The sequence below is a fragment of the Microcaecilia unicolor genome, chromosome 9 (assembly GCF_901765095.1).
Source record: "Microcaecilia unicolor chromosome 9, aMicUni1.1, whole genome shotgun sequence".
In the NCBI taxonomy this organism is placed as follows: domain Eukaryota; kingdom Metazoa; phylum Chordata; class Amphibia; order Gymnophiona; family Siphonopidae; genus Microcaecilia; species Microcaecilia unicolor.
Window position 1 is genome coordinate 95,294,931 of NC_044039.1, and position 16,008 is coordinate 95,310,938.

The window sequence follows — 16,008 nt, forward strand, 5'->3', positions numbered from 1 at the left end:
TCCTTCCACCAGGTCTCAGAGATGCCTATTATATCTAATTTTTCATTTAGTGAAATATATTCTAACTCTACCATCTTATTTCTTAGGCTCCTGGCATTCGCATGTAGACATTTCAAACTATGTTTGTTGTTCCTATTTACATCATGCTTAGTACTTGACAGTATTAATTTTCAATCTTTTGTCTGATTTTTATTTTTATTTAAGGACACCTGATCTACTACGGTCTCTTTTGCAACCTCACTATCAGGATACCCTATCTTCCGTGTTTTGGTGATATCTTTGAAAGATACCTTATCCCGAACCATGCGCTTTTGAGCGACTGTCGGCCTTCCCCCAGTTTCTAGTTTAAAAGCTGCTCTATCTCCTTTTAAAATGCCAACGCCAGCAGCCTGGTCCCACCCTGGTTAAGGTGGAGCCCATGCTTTCGGAATAGGCTCCCCCTTCCCCAGAATGTTGCTCAGTTCCTAACAAATCTAAAACCCTCCTCCTTGCACCATCATCTCATCCACGCATTGAGACCGGAGCTCTGCGCCCTGCGCGTGGAATGGGTAGCACTTCAGAAAATGCTACCCTAGAGATTCTGGATTTGAGCTTTCTACCTAAGAGCCTAAATTTGGCTTCCAGAACCTCTCTCCTACATTTTCCTATGTCATTGGTACCCACACGTACCAAGACAGCCGGCTCCTCCCCAGCACTATCTAAAATCCTAGCTAGGAGACGCGTGAGGTCTGCCACCTTCGCACCAGGCAGGCAAGTCACCAGGCGATCCTCACGTCCACCAGCCACCCAGCTATCTATATGCCTAATGATCGAACCACCAACTACAACAGCTGTCCTAACCTTTCCCTCCCGGGCAGCACTTGGAGACCTATCCTCGGTGCGAGAAGATAGTACATCCCATGGTGGGCAGGTCTTGGCTATAGGAGTACTTCCTACTTCACCAGGGTGATGCTCTCCTTCTAGGAGACCTCCTCCAAGGTAGCACAGGGGCTACCAGACTGGAGGTAGAACTTCTCTACAACATCCCTGTAGGTCTCCTCTATGTACCTCTCTTGTCTCCCTCAGCTCCACCAAGTCTGCTACTCTAGCCTCAAGAGAACGGACTCGTTCTCCGAGAGCTAGGAGCTTTGCATCGGGCACACACAAATGACATCTCACCAACTGGGAGATAATCATACATGTGACACTCAATGCAAAAGACTGGATAGCACCCCTCTCGCTGCTGGACTGCTGACTCCATCTTAGTGTTTTTTTTAGTTTTTCAATAATTTAAAACTTGCTACAGTATTAAGGATATTAGCCTAATATAAAAATGTATTTTAGTTTATATAGAGGCATATTTTCAAAGCACTTAGCCTTCCAAAGTTCCATAGAAACCTATGGAACTTTGGAAGGCTAAGTGCTTTGAAAATATGCCTCATAGTATATTGTATGATTTATTTAGTGTTTCCTTCTTACATGGTAATGAAATGTATTTAAAACTCTGTAAGAGCACTCCTTGCTTGTTACCCCAGTTACAATAACTATCTATAAATGAAGAGTTGTCCTAGGGGTGGGTGGGAAGACTAAACTAGATCCTGTAGTGCCTGCTAGATTCTGTTAATGCTGTGGTACAAAGTTTTTAAAACTAAGTGGAAAAGACTATGGAGATTAGTTGATAAAATTTGCTTTTTATATTTTTATTTTGCCTATCACTAACCTACAATTCTTCCTTTAAACCCCAATCTTTAAGTTCCCAAAGCACAAAGCAAAATAGTGTTCACTTACCAGAGAAATGTCCTCTTCTCTCTGAACTTCTCAGAAAGAAAGTTCAATGGGTCCTTTCCTCTTTATATAGTTTTGAATCTAAGGGGCCTTTTTTTAAACAGGCTCTTTGAAGCTGACTCAGTAACCTATGTAAGTATTCTACTTCCCCACATCTTAATTAACGCTTAATTGAGGTCCCTGGATGTTCTACCTCTCCAGCAGCAAAGGAACAGAAAATAACTGCCTTTTAGAACAAGAGTTTTTGACTGTTTAGTTTCTACTTCTAGAAAAGGTTTCAGTTTAAAACTATGGGAAAAATGCCTATTTCTAGAGAAAATTTCAGTTTAAAACTATGGGAAAAGGGTTTGTACACTATTAGGCATATTTTCAAAGCACTTAGCCTCCCAAAGTTCCATAGGTTTCTATGGAACTTTGGAAGGCTAAGTGCTTTGAAAATGAGCCCCTATGGCAACTAGTTAATAATGCTTGCTTTTCTCTCTCTCTCTTTTTATTCCCCCCTTAATACTAAACTAGGTCCTGCTTGCTTTTCCCGTGTTCGGCAGGAGGCACAGGGATCACCGCTCCAAGGTCCAACAAGACTTGTAAGAACTCCTCTACCGCCGCCCGTTTGACGGCAGTACCACATCAGGACTCCACAAACACGTCTCTCACCGGGGCACCAAATTCCAATCGGTAACCTTCTCTGATCAGGTCCAGGACCTACTGATCTGCGGTAATCTTGGTCCACTCCTCGAGAAAGAGGGAAAGGCGTCCTCCTACAGCTGTAAAGGAGGAGTGGACCGGCCCCCCATCATTGTGGAGGATGGCCCTGAAGTCCTGGCCTTGAGCCTGCCGCTGCAGAGCGTTTGTTCGAGCGAAAGGGAGTTCCTCTGCTGAAAGCGGGCACGTTGAGTAAACCCAGCAGAGCGCCCTGGGCGATACATTCTAGCTTCACGGAAGCGAGGTCTGGAGGAGGAGGGAACCACTTGACCCTTGGAAGAAGGCCGCGGCCTATCCTTAGGTAACCGCTGGGGTTTAGCATCCCCCAGGTCTTTAACAATCTTCTCCAACTCCTCTGCACATAACAGAAGGCCCTGAAAGGGCAACTTCACCAGCCTTTGCTTAGAGGCCATGTCAGCCGCCCAAAGCCGTAGCCATAGAAGGCGGCGGGTGGACACCGCCACAGACATCTGTTTAGCCGAAGCTCTGACCAGATCATAGAGGGCGTCAGCTAAAAAGGACAATGCCGACTCCATGCGCGGTGCAACCTCAGCGAGGGACTCCGCACCATCCACAGGCTGTTTCACTGCCTGTTGTAACCAAGAGAGGCAGGCTCAAGCAACATAAGAACTGCAAACAGACGCCCTTAAGGCTAGGCCCGAAATCTCAAAGGACCGTTATCGCGCTGATTCCAGACGCCATTCCTGAATGTCCTTCAGGGCGACCCCTCCCTCTACTGGGAGGGTGGTCTTTTTTGTCACTGCTGTGACTAAGGCATTCACTTTAGGCATCCCAAAACGGGCCAAGTGCTCCTCACTCAGAGGATAAAGATGCCCCATCGCCCTGGCCACTTTCAAGGGCCCCTCGGGGTCAGCCCATTGAGCAGAAATAAGCTCTTGGATGGAGTCATGCAAACGAAAGGCATGAGCAGGCTTCTTAGTACTCGCCATCCTCGGATTGCCAGAGGAGGCCTCGCCTTGAACAGGGTCATCAATAGAGAGGGCCTGTAAGGCATCAGAGATAAGTGCTGGCAGCTCATCGCGGTGGAAAATCCGAACTGCAGTGGGATCATCCAGATCCAGTGGCAAACCGGCTCCTTCCTCTGGCTCTTCAGGCCACGAAGGCCTGCCAGATCGCTCAGAGTCCCCACAGCCCAACCACAGGGGGGAAAAGGGGGGAGCGCCACTCTCCAACAGGGAATTTACCTGTCTATGCTTAGCGTGCATCCAACGCTCAAGGGCATCCACATCTGGCATCAGCCCCGGGCCATCATCAGTCGGAGGGGAACCAGGTAGCAACACAGTGTCAGACACCTGCGGCAGAGTTCTTTTCAGCATGAAGGCTTTATGTAAAATAAGCACAAACTCGGGGAAGAAAAACTCACCCTGACCTCCCGTCTCCGAATTAGGAGCCACAGGGAACGGAGCTCCTCTGGTAGCCTCGGCCCGAGGCGCCCCTCTGCTCTCAGACTCCTCCGCAATCGCGGGGGTCAAGCCATGCGGTGCTTCCAAGATGGCGCCCGCTGCCAGCTTCATCGAGCGGGAAGAATCATCGCTTGCCATGCTCGTACTGGCTCTACCGTCTAAACAGCACATTTTACAGAGCCCCGCTGCTGATCTGCGCTTGTCACAATGGGAATAGCGCTTAACTTCCTCAGCAACCATCGCCAAAAAACGGCGGAATAAAATTCAAAATGGCGGCTTTGTGCCAAAATCACCCCGATCGGAACGCCGTCCGCGGGCCCTCCCCGGAGGAGCTGAGTACTGCTCTTACCTCAAAGGACCGAGTCTACGAGCTCCGGTCACGCTGCACAGTCAGAAAAGCCTCACAAATAGCAGCGCTGAAAAGGGCGTTTTTTTTTTTTTTTAAATGCTGTGAGGAAAGTTGGAGGCAAACAGCTACAGAGGCACTCCAGAGGCAGAAGAGGGTGGGAAAGGCAGGGAAAGGGCGAACCTATATGCCTGCATCCACACAGGGGGAAGGGTAAGGCAGGGAAAGGGCGAACCTATGTGCCTTTAAAGTGGGCTCCACTTAGCCACAACACCCCTGCTACATCTGGCAGAAGCACAGGAGCCACCCCAGGCAGAATCTTCAAGGAGCTGAACAAGCTGCGTCCAACCCTGCTGGGAGATAGAGAAATACTGAGAGGCAGATGGAGCTAGCCGTCCTGGAGGCACTATGGTTTTCAGTGTTCTCTATCGCCCCCTGCTGGTAGTGTTGCAGGAATTACCACTAGTGTTAGCAGAATCTGTGGTACTTCAGGAGTCAAACAGCACACACCAGAATAAGGGAGAAATCTTCTTTATTTGCCAGCAAACAAAGTAGGACATCAGCATTAAGTCTCTTCTTCTCTTTCTCAGCTCTCTGTGTCTTTGTGGCTTCTGTCTGTCCTCTTCAGTTCTCTTCTCTCCTTCTCAGCTCCTTCTTCTCACGTAAGCTGCTTCTGCTCCCAGTTATATACAGTTCTAACCCTCTCCTAGCCCCCCTGACTTTCCAGATGGTAAGGAATAGATTGATTACCCTGTCTGAACCAATCATTTCTATACATATGTTCAAAAATATCAGTTACATAGGTTCCAGACATGTCCTAACTGACCTATGACCTGGGGCCTCTCACGCTAGACAATATGGCACCAGAACTCTTGCATTTTATTATTATTCACATAATCCCAGTCATAGCTTAAACTGGGTTCATTTAGGGGCCAGTCTTGCTTAATGGCATACAGTCCTACATTTTGCTATAATCCATCAAGGAAGTAAGTTGACTTTTTCTGACCTCTTTCACCTATTAGCTTCCTTCACAGAACTCGCTAGGACTGTGGATAATTCAAACCAGATGCTGACCTTTTCAACTGCAGTCTTACTTATAAAGTAACACTGAGTTGAACAGATATTCTACACAGAAATATTAATTACACAGAATAAAACATATTCTAAAATAAGCAGAAATCAAATTCCTTATAAGACATAATCTACATCTATCAAGAACTTCTTAAATCTAACTATTTTCTTCTAACCAGCATTTTAAAACTAATCCTTTTAAAACTACAGTATGTCTGCAACATGCCTTGTTCATAATGACACCCATATGTGGTAAAATAATATCTATGAACTAGCCTTAACCATCCATCACTCACAAGGGGTCAAAGAAAGTTTCTCTCTCTGACCTTTCTAACCTTTAGCCCGGCAAACGTTAAACTTCTAAATAATCTAAACCATATGACATTCCTCCACTTTACAGGACTAAAAAGTTAAAATACCAAATTATTTCTATGCCCACACTGTCTCAGTAGGTGGACACAACCCATTCGTAATGGATTCATCTGCTGCTGATGACAAGGAACACAGGATTAAGGGAAGTCCTCCTTTAAACTGCCTCATCCTTATTCTCTACTCTCCTCACTCCCTGAACACCTCCCCCAAATACTAGTCCCCCCCCCACACACAGCTGCCCCACTACCCCCACCCTGAAAACCTACTCTGCAACTGCTGTAACCACCCCAAACTACCTCCACAAAAACTATCCCCCACAACTGCACCACCACGCCAAACTGCCTCATTCTGAAAAACAACCCAACTGCCCAGCACTCCCTAACTGTCCATGCTTCTGAAAACTACTCCCCGGCAACTGCCTCACCATTTTAAACCTTCACACCCCTAAAATCTAACCCCTGCAACTGCCCTAGAGCCACCCAGAAGAGACAGTAGGAGTTCTTGGCTTTGCAGCCTGGAACCCTGGGGGCAAACTATTTTCTTCAGTTTCCATGTACTTTTGTCATTGTCTATGAGAGAAAATCTTATATTTTGTTTGACACTAAAAAAACGTTTGGATTTTATTACTGCTAAACAGAAATTGAAGGTACACTATGATGTCTTATTCTTAGATTGCACTGTTAAGGCTGGTTAACAACTTTCCTTCAGATAATGCTGTTCTCTCTCATTTTTTAAATCTCTTCATTTTTTTCCCTTTTCTGGGCCCTCAAATTTGTTTCCTAATTAATGTGGGCAAATTATAATTGTCCTTTTCTTTTTGTGGTTTGTGATTTTGCCTCAATTATTGCTGATTTTCTTGTATCTCAAGTGAAGGATGTGATTATAATAGATACTGAAACTTTAACAATAAAGAATTATTTTAAAAAGTTTTTAAAACCTGTCTGCAGATCTCCACAATCTCTCTCCCCCCCCCCCCCCCCCCCCCCATTCCTACAACATGCCAAGCTCACTGGATCTTTGTCTACTAACAGATTGAAAGGGATAATCACTGCTTTTTTGGAGCCTGATCACAGAGCTTCAGCCTAAGTAGCCATCTTGGATGGTGCTCACCATTGTCCCCGCCCCCCACTATTCACTGTAATCTTAGAGCATCAGTAGTAGCAAAAATATTGTAAGATGATTTATTTGGCATATGCAGCTAACATCTGAAGAAAAGCTTACATGCCCTGGAAATGTCATGCACAATACTATCTTTGCATAATTCTTCTGTTAGTCTTAAAAAAAAAAAGAATCCTCTTTTGCCTGTTATGCTAGTTATTTTCTGTCCTTCAGAAGTGAATTTTCAAAGGCATTTCCTCTGCATAATAGTTTTTATGCACATACACATGTATGCACATCAAGACAGTGTTCCAGGTGCAGGGGCGTGCACAATATGGACCATGTCAAGTATTTTTAAATAAAGTAATAATTTTTATATATTGGATTTGGATCTGCTCGCTTTTTACAATGTACTATATCCTAGTGCACATTTATACTACTGTGGCTGGACCTTTTACAATGCCACCTCAAAACTATGTCATTCTATGTGGTTGCTGAGTTTGCCTAGTGCATAGGCCAGCTCTGAACATTTGACAGCCTTCAAAGAGCTCCCAATAAAGATTTTGTTGGGTTCAGTCTTTGAAAATACTGATCAAATGTTTCTAGTTTGTACCTAAAATATTTCAATTTTTTTCAGTGATCAGAAACCTGATCTGAAGAACAAGGTATTGCCTTTCAAAGCTAATCAAAAAATGTATTGTTAGTCCAATAAAAAAGGTATAATCTTATTTTTTTTGTTTCATTTCTATTTATTGCATTTAAAATAAGAGGTGTGACAAGCAGAAGAAAGGGGGTGTTGATGCCCCTGTATAAGTCGTTGGTGAGGCCCCATCTGGAGTATTGTGTTCAGTTTTGGAGGCCATACCTTGCGAAGGATGTAAAAAGAATTGAAGCGGTGCAAAGAAAAGCTACGAGAATGGTAAGGGATTTGCGTTACAAGACGTATGAGGAGAGACTTGATGACCTGAACATGTATACTCTGGAAGAAAGGAGAAACAGGGGTGATATGATACAGACGTTCAAATATTTGAAAAGTATTAATCCGCAAACGAACCTTTTCCGGAGATGCGAAGGAGGTAGAACGCGAGGACATGAAATGAGATTGAAGGGGGGCAGACTCAAGAAAAATGTCAGGAAGTATTTTTTCACGGAGAGAGTAGTGGATGCTTGGAATGCCCTCCCATGGGAGGTGGTGGAAATGAAAACGGTAATAGAATTCAAGCACGCGTGGGATAAACATAAGAGTATCCTGTTCAGAAGGAATAGATCCTAAGGAGCTTAGCCGAGATTGGGTGGCACAGCCGGTGGCGGGAGGCGGGAATAGTGCTGGGCAGACTTATACGGTCAGTGCCAGAGCCGGTGGTGGGAGGCGGGGCTGGTGGTTGGGAGACAGGGATAGTGCTGGGCAGACTTACACGGTCTGTGCCCTGAAAAGGACAGGTACAAATCAAGCTAAGTACACAAAAAGTAGCACATATGAGTTTATCTTGTTGGGCAGACTGGATGGACCATGCAGGTCTTTTTCTGCAGTCATCTACTATGTTACTATGTTAAAAGTGGAATTCGTTGCCAGAGAATGTGGTAAAGGCAGTTAGCTTAGTGGAGCTTAAAAAAGGTTTGGACGGCTTCCTAAAGGAAAAGTCCATAGACCATTATTAAATGGACTTGGGGAAAATCCACTATTTCTGGGATAAGCAGTATAAAATGTTTTGTACTTTTTTGGGATCTTGCCAGGTATTTGTGATCTGGATTGGCCACTGTTGGAAACAGGATGCTGGGCTTGATGGACCTTTGGTCTTTCCCAGTATGGCAATACTTATGTACTTACTAGTAAAAGAAGCCCGTTTCAGAGCAAATGAAACGGGCGCTAGCAAGGTTTTTGTCGCCAACACCCCGCTCCCTCCCTCCCTGGCCAACCCCTTCATTGTTCTGGCATTGCTCCGCCCCCGTCATGACGTTTGACGCGAGGGCGGGGCCCAGAGCGATTTCCCCCCCCCCCCCCGCCTGCCAACCCCTTCGTTGTTCTGCCATTGCTTCACCCTCGAGGACGGGGCCCAGAGCGATTTTGGTGGCTTCACTACCACGAACCTTCGAACCTTTTTGAAGGAAGTCAGAGCTTGGCTTCACTGACGTCAGTGTCCTCAGAACGTTGAGGGTGAGTTTTATTATAGTAGATGACTAACATGGCTACCATATCACTTTACTTTCAGTAAGCCAGTTTTTTTTCTTTTGCTCCTGTTTTGGAGAATTATGTTGCTGAAGGATAGGCAGATTGACATGGACAATCTCCTTACATAATTCTTTTCAACATTCCGTAGGTGGGAAACAAAAAGATTTTCATTAGACGTTGATCAAAAAATACAAGCTCAAATGGAAGAGTAACCTATTGGTTTAGAGCACTGGGCTGATAATCAGGGAAGCCTGGCTCAAATCCCACTGCTGCCCTATTTGATGTTAGGCAAGTCACTTAACCCGCCATTGTCTCTGGTACAGCCTTAGTGCCCTGTTTACTAAGGTGTGTTAGTGTTTTAGCATACGCGCTAACCATGTAGGCGCCTATAGAGATATTGCAACTTGGCACAAATGTGCGTTAAAAATGTTAATGCGCCTATAACGCTGGTTAGTAAACAGGGCCCTTAGACTGTAGTCTCTCAAGGGACAGGGAAATACTCAGTGCACCTGAATTTAACTCATTCTGAGCTAGTACTGAAAAAGGTGTGAGCTAATTCTATGTAAGGGTACAACTGTGCTGTACAATATATTAAACCAAAATAAAAATTACAGTATTTATTTTATGTTACATTTGTATCCCACATTTTCCCCACCTATTTGTAGGCTCAATGTGGCTTACATTGTACAGGACAAGAAATGAATAAGACTTACAGAGCTCACCATACTGAAGCCTTCTTGGAATCGGCTCATGTTTCACAGACGTTGCTAGTGTCTTAATGATGCAGCTTCTTTCAACTGCCAGACTGAAGTACCTAAAACAAACAATCTATGACTGCTGCTATAAACTACTTTACCAAGAAGTCCCTCCAGTACTTCTGAGATCTACAACATAGGAGCTACCTCTGTGGGTGTTGTGGGAGCTGAGCACCCCAATACTGAGCAAATTCCGGGGGAGGGGTACTTTGTATTGTGTTTGGTAGCACCCCTAATCATTTTGAAATGCCAGCACCTATTACAATATTTGCAAAACTACCTACAGTGGAAACATGTAAAACGCTTGACCAGCAACTATAACCAATTCCTTACACAAAAATGCCAGCGTGTGTTGTTGAGAAGTTCTTGAAAAATGCTTCAGAAAGCTGAACTTTCCGGCTGACCCCTCCTTGCCCGGCTGGCTGGATAGGCGCCTAGGTGGAAAACATGCAGTCAGACGGCGCTCGCCTCGCTCCTTTAAGAGCTCCCACAATGCAGCACGTGCGTCCCAAACCTGCTACAATATATCTTCGCCGTCTAGGAGGGAGGGAAAACCGGGGAGAGAGAAGTGGAGCAGAGGAGGCAGGCGGGGGGCGGGATCAGGACTCAGAGGGAGGAGCTCAGAGCTCAGGCTCCGGCACAATCCAGCCGCGAGCCGCAGACCAGCTCTGCTGCATCCACCCATCACCCAACTCTCCCAGCCCGCCCCCCCCCTTTGGTTTTCCTAAGGAACTTTTTCCGTTTCTTTTAAACCCCCCTCCCTCCTTTCCACTTTTCTCTGTTGTGCCTGATTTTTTTTCTGCCCCGCCTCCAGTGGCTGTGAAGCGATCCGAAAAGGAATTAAGGTGCTGGTTTCCAAGCCGAGAGCGCGGCTTCTGATTCTGGGGGCTACGGGGGCTCTGGCGACTCTCGGAGCAGCCAAGTAAACTGCGGCAAGACGTCCTCTGGACTTTTGCAAGGAGAGATCGGACTTCTAAAAGAGTGAGTAAAACCAAACCCAAAAAGATCGGCTGATTTGGAAAGATTTTGGATGTCTTTGTACCTTCCAGTTTCCTGCCCTTCGAGAAGCAAAGAGGACCGGGGAAGGGGGTTGGAGGTTGGAAGGGGCACCTTGAGCAGATGTCCATCAGATTTGTGTCTTTCTAGTATCTCAAGTGCCCTCTTTCCCCAGATGCTGCCAACTGTTTTGTATTAAACTTTTTTTCGTTTTGTAAAGTGCTGCTGTTTTCTTTGGAGCAGAACTGGGCTTCGGGAAAAGCCTTTTTTAGCAGCGGGAAAGGAAAGATCTACTAACTAGAACAATGTGAAGGATGAGTAGATGATGATTAATCGGATGACTGGTATATAGGGGGTCACGGGTACTGAACATCTCATTAAATCTCAGCGGCTCTATCCTTTGCCCCCCACCCAAATCCTCTTTCTTATAGAGCGTGTCTAACATCTCCCAGATCTATCCATACAATGTGGTGAGGGATCAGTAACGGATAACCTAAAGAAAATGGGTAGATACGGTGTTTTGATACACCCGTAGGTAAAACCAACTTTTCAGGGGGAGGGGGAGCGATCTGTGCGCTCGATACGTGCAGCAGTGGACAGCCAGTTGCGAAAGAGACCTTACACACCCGGAGCTCCGGAGATGCTCAGTTCTGCCTTGTTTGTGTCTTCTCCTGGTGATACACTTCATCGTGCCTTTTTTTTTTTTTTTTTTTTTTTTTAGGATAAAAGCTGGACTTTCTATTTGTGCTCATGAGTAGCATTCGGAGACGGGGGGCTGGGGGCTAAGGGTCGCGTAGATGTAGATATATTGATATATATAGATATATATTTTATTTATAGAAGTAGTCTATTGAGAATCCAAGCACAGAATAGTACAAAAAATAAAAAGCAGGACTATCAGGTCAAACATGACAAAAGATATAAGCAAAGGCAACAGTGCCAGGACACTCCAACAGCAGGGTACATAATAAAAGTACTTCCTGTCATTTTGTAGCATATTAGCTTGTAGGTAAAAATCCCATGTACCTGATTCCAGCTCACTTCCATGTACGATGACGGTAGTAAAATAAGTTATTCTGCTGGCTTAGAAAATTCTGCATCAGTGAAGCATCGTCACTAGTTCAAATTGAGGAGGAGAGCCGATTTCCTTCCTCTTGACTTGAGCTGCATCATGACTCAGATGGTACGTTTTCTCGTTTCGTTGCTTCTGGTTCTTTTCAATCTAACATATTAAAAGAAAAGGGACTCAAAATACTTAATGATTGTGCTTTGGAAACTATGTGCAGAACTGCCATGAAAACTACAGTTTTTTAACACACAGCATAATATTACATGTTGGCAACTGTGTCAAAGAAATACTAGGAGAGGCTACACAGTTTGAGGCATATGGATGTGTTTGTTGTTTTACAGCATGAAATGTATAACGAGCCCCAGCATTATGCAGCTGTAGTTCCAAGAACAAAGATGCATTTTTTCCCAAAATTGCTAATGGTCCTATGCATTACTTTGGCCATCTTATTCATAAAGGGCCAGTTATGCATACAAAATACTACTACTTATTTCTATAGCACTACTAGATGTACGCAGCGCTGTACACTTAAACATGAAGAGACAGTCCCTGCTCGACAGAGCTTAAAATAGCAAAATAGGGGTGAAGCAAAGGCAGTCCAAAAATTCATATGTTAAGGGCAAGATTCTGTAAATGGTGCCCAAATATAGGTGCCAAAATGATGCCGGACAGATTTCTATGGTTTGTTCTCTGATCGTGGCTGGACAGATTTGGGTGGGCTGGAGTGGGGCTTCAATGACAGCTACAGAAGTTAGAGAACAAGACCAGTGCAGGACAGCCTTCTGCGGTCCGTGCCCTGAAAATGGCAAGGAGAAATCAAGATCATGCATACATATATAGTATCACATCATACCTTATGCAGTGCTTATCTTGTTGGGCACACTGGATGGACCGTACTGTTACTATGTAAACTGTTATTCTGTAAAGGGTGCTGTTCGTGGGAACGACCTTTATAGAATACTGGCTTACTGTGCATTTCGTGCTTAACTTTGGGTGCAAGCATTTTCGCTTGCCAAAGGCTGGTGTAAATGCTTGCGCCCAACTGATGGCAGTTAGACATAAGTACATAAATATTGCCATACTGAGACAGACCAAAGGTCCATCAAGCCTAGCATCCTGTTTCCAGGTCACAAGTACCTGGTAAGATCCCAAAACAGTGCATGCTAGAAATAAGCAGTGGATATTTTCCCAAGTGCATTTTAATAATGGTCTATGGACTTTTCCTTTAGGAAGCCAGCTAACCTTCCTTTTTTAAACCCTGCTAAGCTAACTGCTTTTACTAACACACATACAGGTATTCTGTAACATCGCGCCTAATTTCTTGGGAATGTCCCTGACCCACCCATGCTCCTATGGCTACGCCCCTTTTTGAGTTGTGTGTTATGAAATTGATGTAACAGCTAATTACTGTCAAGTGCTTGTTAACTCCAATAATTGATTATCACCTAACTAGCTAATTAGTTTATGCATGAATCTATGATCCATGCCTAAATCTGCAGGTGCAACTTAGAGTGATGTATACAGAATCCAGCAGTAAGTGGTGAAATTCAATTAGTATAAGTTGTGTGTGTAACTACTGATACAAATATAGGTGTAGCTTATATTCATAACTTATTCAGATAAGTTATATGTGGCTAGTCGGCATTGGCATTTATATGTTTGCAAGTACTGAAAATATACATAACCTTATAGATAGAACTTATTTGCTGCACAGCCACCGAAACCTCATGATAGATCCCTGATGGCGAACCTATGACACGCGTGTCAGCACTGACACGCGTAGCCATTTTTGATGACACACGGCGCCGCCGCAGTGTGGTCCGCCCTCCCTCCTCGCTCCCGGAAACTAACCTTAAAGCCTCCTTTCACGTTGCAGCAAGCAGCAGCAGGGCAGGCCACTCCTTCCTTCCGTGTCCCGCCCTCGCCTGACGTAACGTCCGCGAGGGCAGAGCACAGAAGGAAGGAGGAGAGGTCTGCCCTGCTGCTGCTTGCTGCGACGTGAAAGGAGGCTTTAAGGTTAGTTCTGGGCCCGGTAGCAGGTGGAGGGGGGGGGCCCAGCGACCTCGGGTGGGCAGCAATCTCGGGTAGGGGGGGCCCGGGGGCGGTCCTAGTAGATTTTTCTCGAAGTGACACACCACCCGAGTTATGCTTGGTTTTTTCACGAATTTTGACACACCAAGCTCAAAAGGTTGCCCATCACTGTGATAGATAGACTGTGTTAATCGTTAGGTTGTTAAAAGCAGAACTGGAACACAAGAAATGGTATGATGCATGTAGAGGGTTAGTGGATGCCGAGTCACCAGTGTTGCTACTGTAAAAGTGTTACATGGTGTCATTACACAGCAGTCTGCATTATAAATCTTCAATGTGCGTGCACCTCTAGAACCCTGTGCCGCAGTTTCCCATACTTAACGGAATGGGTGGAAGCACTGTTTGAACGAGACCTTGAATTTGAGGCCTGCTCAGTGATTGAACCCTAGCTCTGTGCTCCAATTTTTTGTATGTTTTTGCTGGGTAATGCAATACCTGTAGTAATCTCCAAGACAGGGCTTCCCTAACCTATTGGGCTGACCCTACAGCCAGTGTTCAGGATATATATTGGTGACACAATATGAGCAAATTTACCCCATACAAATTCACTGAGGACAGGTTTGAGAAACCCTGTTCTAGTAGTATGTGGATGTGTGTTATTTGCTCATATCCAGATGCGGAGATCATATTCAGAAATAGCTTTAGTAAATGCCTTCTCAGCAACATGTTTGGAGCTTTAAATCCCTTTCAGAAGCTCTCCTTGAAATCATAGAGTTGATCACTCCGGATTGAAGTTTATTCAGTAGTCTTAATTCTTTGAACAGGAATCCGAGAAAAGATTCTGTGCTGACAGTACAAACCCCCCTTACCTTTAGACTAGGCATATTAGCACAAAGCAGCTTGTATGAATTAGATTCTTCAAAACTACACCTTCTTATATTTGCGATGTTGTGTTCCTGCAAATTTCTGATGCTTTAGCTTTATTAATCTTAAGAATGAGACACTGATATATTTAGAGCATACATCAGTCTACTTATTAGTGAATCAGCAATTACAGTGTACATATGCATGTGATATGTCTATATTGTTAACATTTTGACAGTCATGCAGATATGCAGCTAAAAAAAACAATCAGAGTGGCATTTTCTAACAGCTAGCATGCGCTAATGCTGGTATCACTCATTTTCTGCCGCAGGGTCCATTTTATGCAATGGATTCTGTGACAATTAATACGCAATAATGGCATTAGCATGCACTAACTGTAATGTCTTATATGTGTGATTCTATGAAAAAGTATAATCATTGAGCCTTCAAAAAAAATTGTTTATAACATTTCAGTCTTAATTTTCTGGTTTTCCCAGCATCTTCTCATAATAAAATCAGAGATTTGCAAAAAAAAAGACCATGCACGTATAAATTAAGAGTCACTTAACTTTCCATAAACAGTTGGAGGCTCATTTTCAAAGCACATAGACTTATAAAGATTACATAGGTTTTATGTAACTTTGTAAGTCTTTGGGCTTTGAAAATGAGCACTTTAATGTGCTACACAGTCCATCCAGCATTAATTCATGTTCTACGTATATCTGTACCAGAGAAATACTTATGTTGAATCTCTAAATGTACATGGTTGTAGAGTCCGACCGAAACCGGAATTCTCAACTGAAGCCAAACCTCCTTTCCCCAGCAATCACTATCGTTAGCCCTGAACCCCTTCCCCAGCAATCACTATCGTTGGTCCCCAACCACGCCTTTGCGATCACTCTTGCTGTTGGTGCCCCCCTCCTTTCCTCTCACCACCCCACCACCTGAAGGCCCTCCCCGGGTCCATCTTTACACCTCCTAGTGATTTAGTGGGTTTTCAGGGCAAGATTGATCCTCAGTCACTCTTGCTCCTGCTGGTTCCCCAGCTAAAATGGCTGCTGGGACTTCCCACGGTCGCCTCACGAGACTGCTGTGGGAGGTCCCAGTGGTCATTTTGAGATTAGAAACAGCATAAGCAGGAGCGACTGGAGATTGCTTCTGCTGCTTCCAATCCCAAGATGGCTGCCGTGACCTCCCGTGGCTTTCTTGCGATCCTGCCTTGGGACATTCTGGCAGTCATTTTGGCTGTGGAAAGCATGGGGGCAAGAGCACCTGGGGAATCGCTCTTGTTCTGAAGACCCACTAGACCACTATGATAGGCCCAGGGAAGGCTCTCAAATCAGGTG

The 16,008-nt window shown here is 44.8% G+C and overlaps 1 protein-coding gene across 1 annotated transcript in view; it reads left to right on the forward strand.

The window, feature by feature from the left end:
* The first annotated feature begins 10,493 nt into the window (after positions 1-10,493).
* Positions 10,494-16,008, forward strand: part of RASSF8 (Ras association domain family member 8) — a 287,085-nt gene continuing 281,570 nt past the window's right edge. Inside the window, exon 1 of the mRNA XM_030214077.1 lies at positions 10,494-10,683. The gene's annotated coding sequence lies outside the window, so the exon portion shown is untranslated. The remainder of the gene's footprint in view (positions 10,684-16,008) is intronic.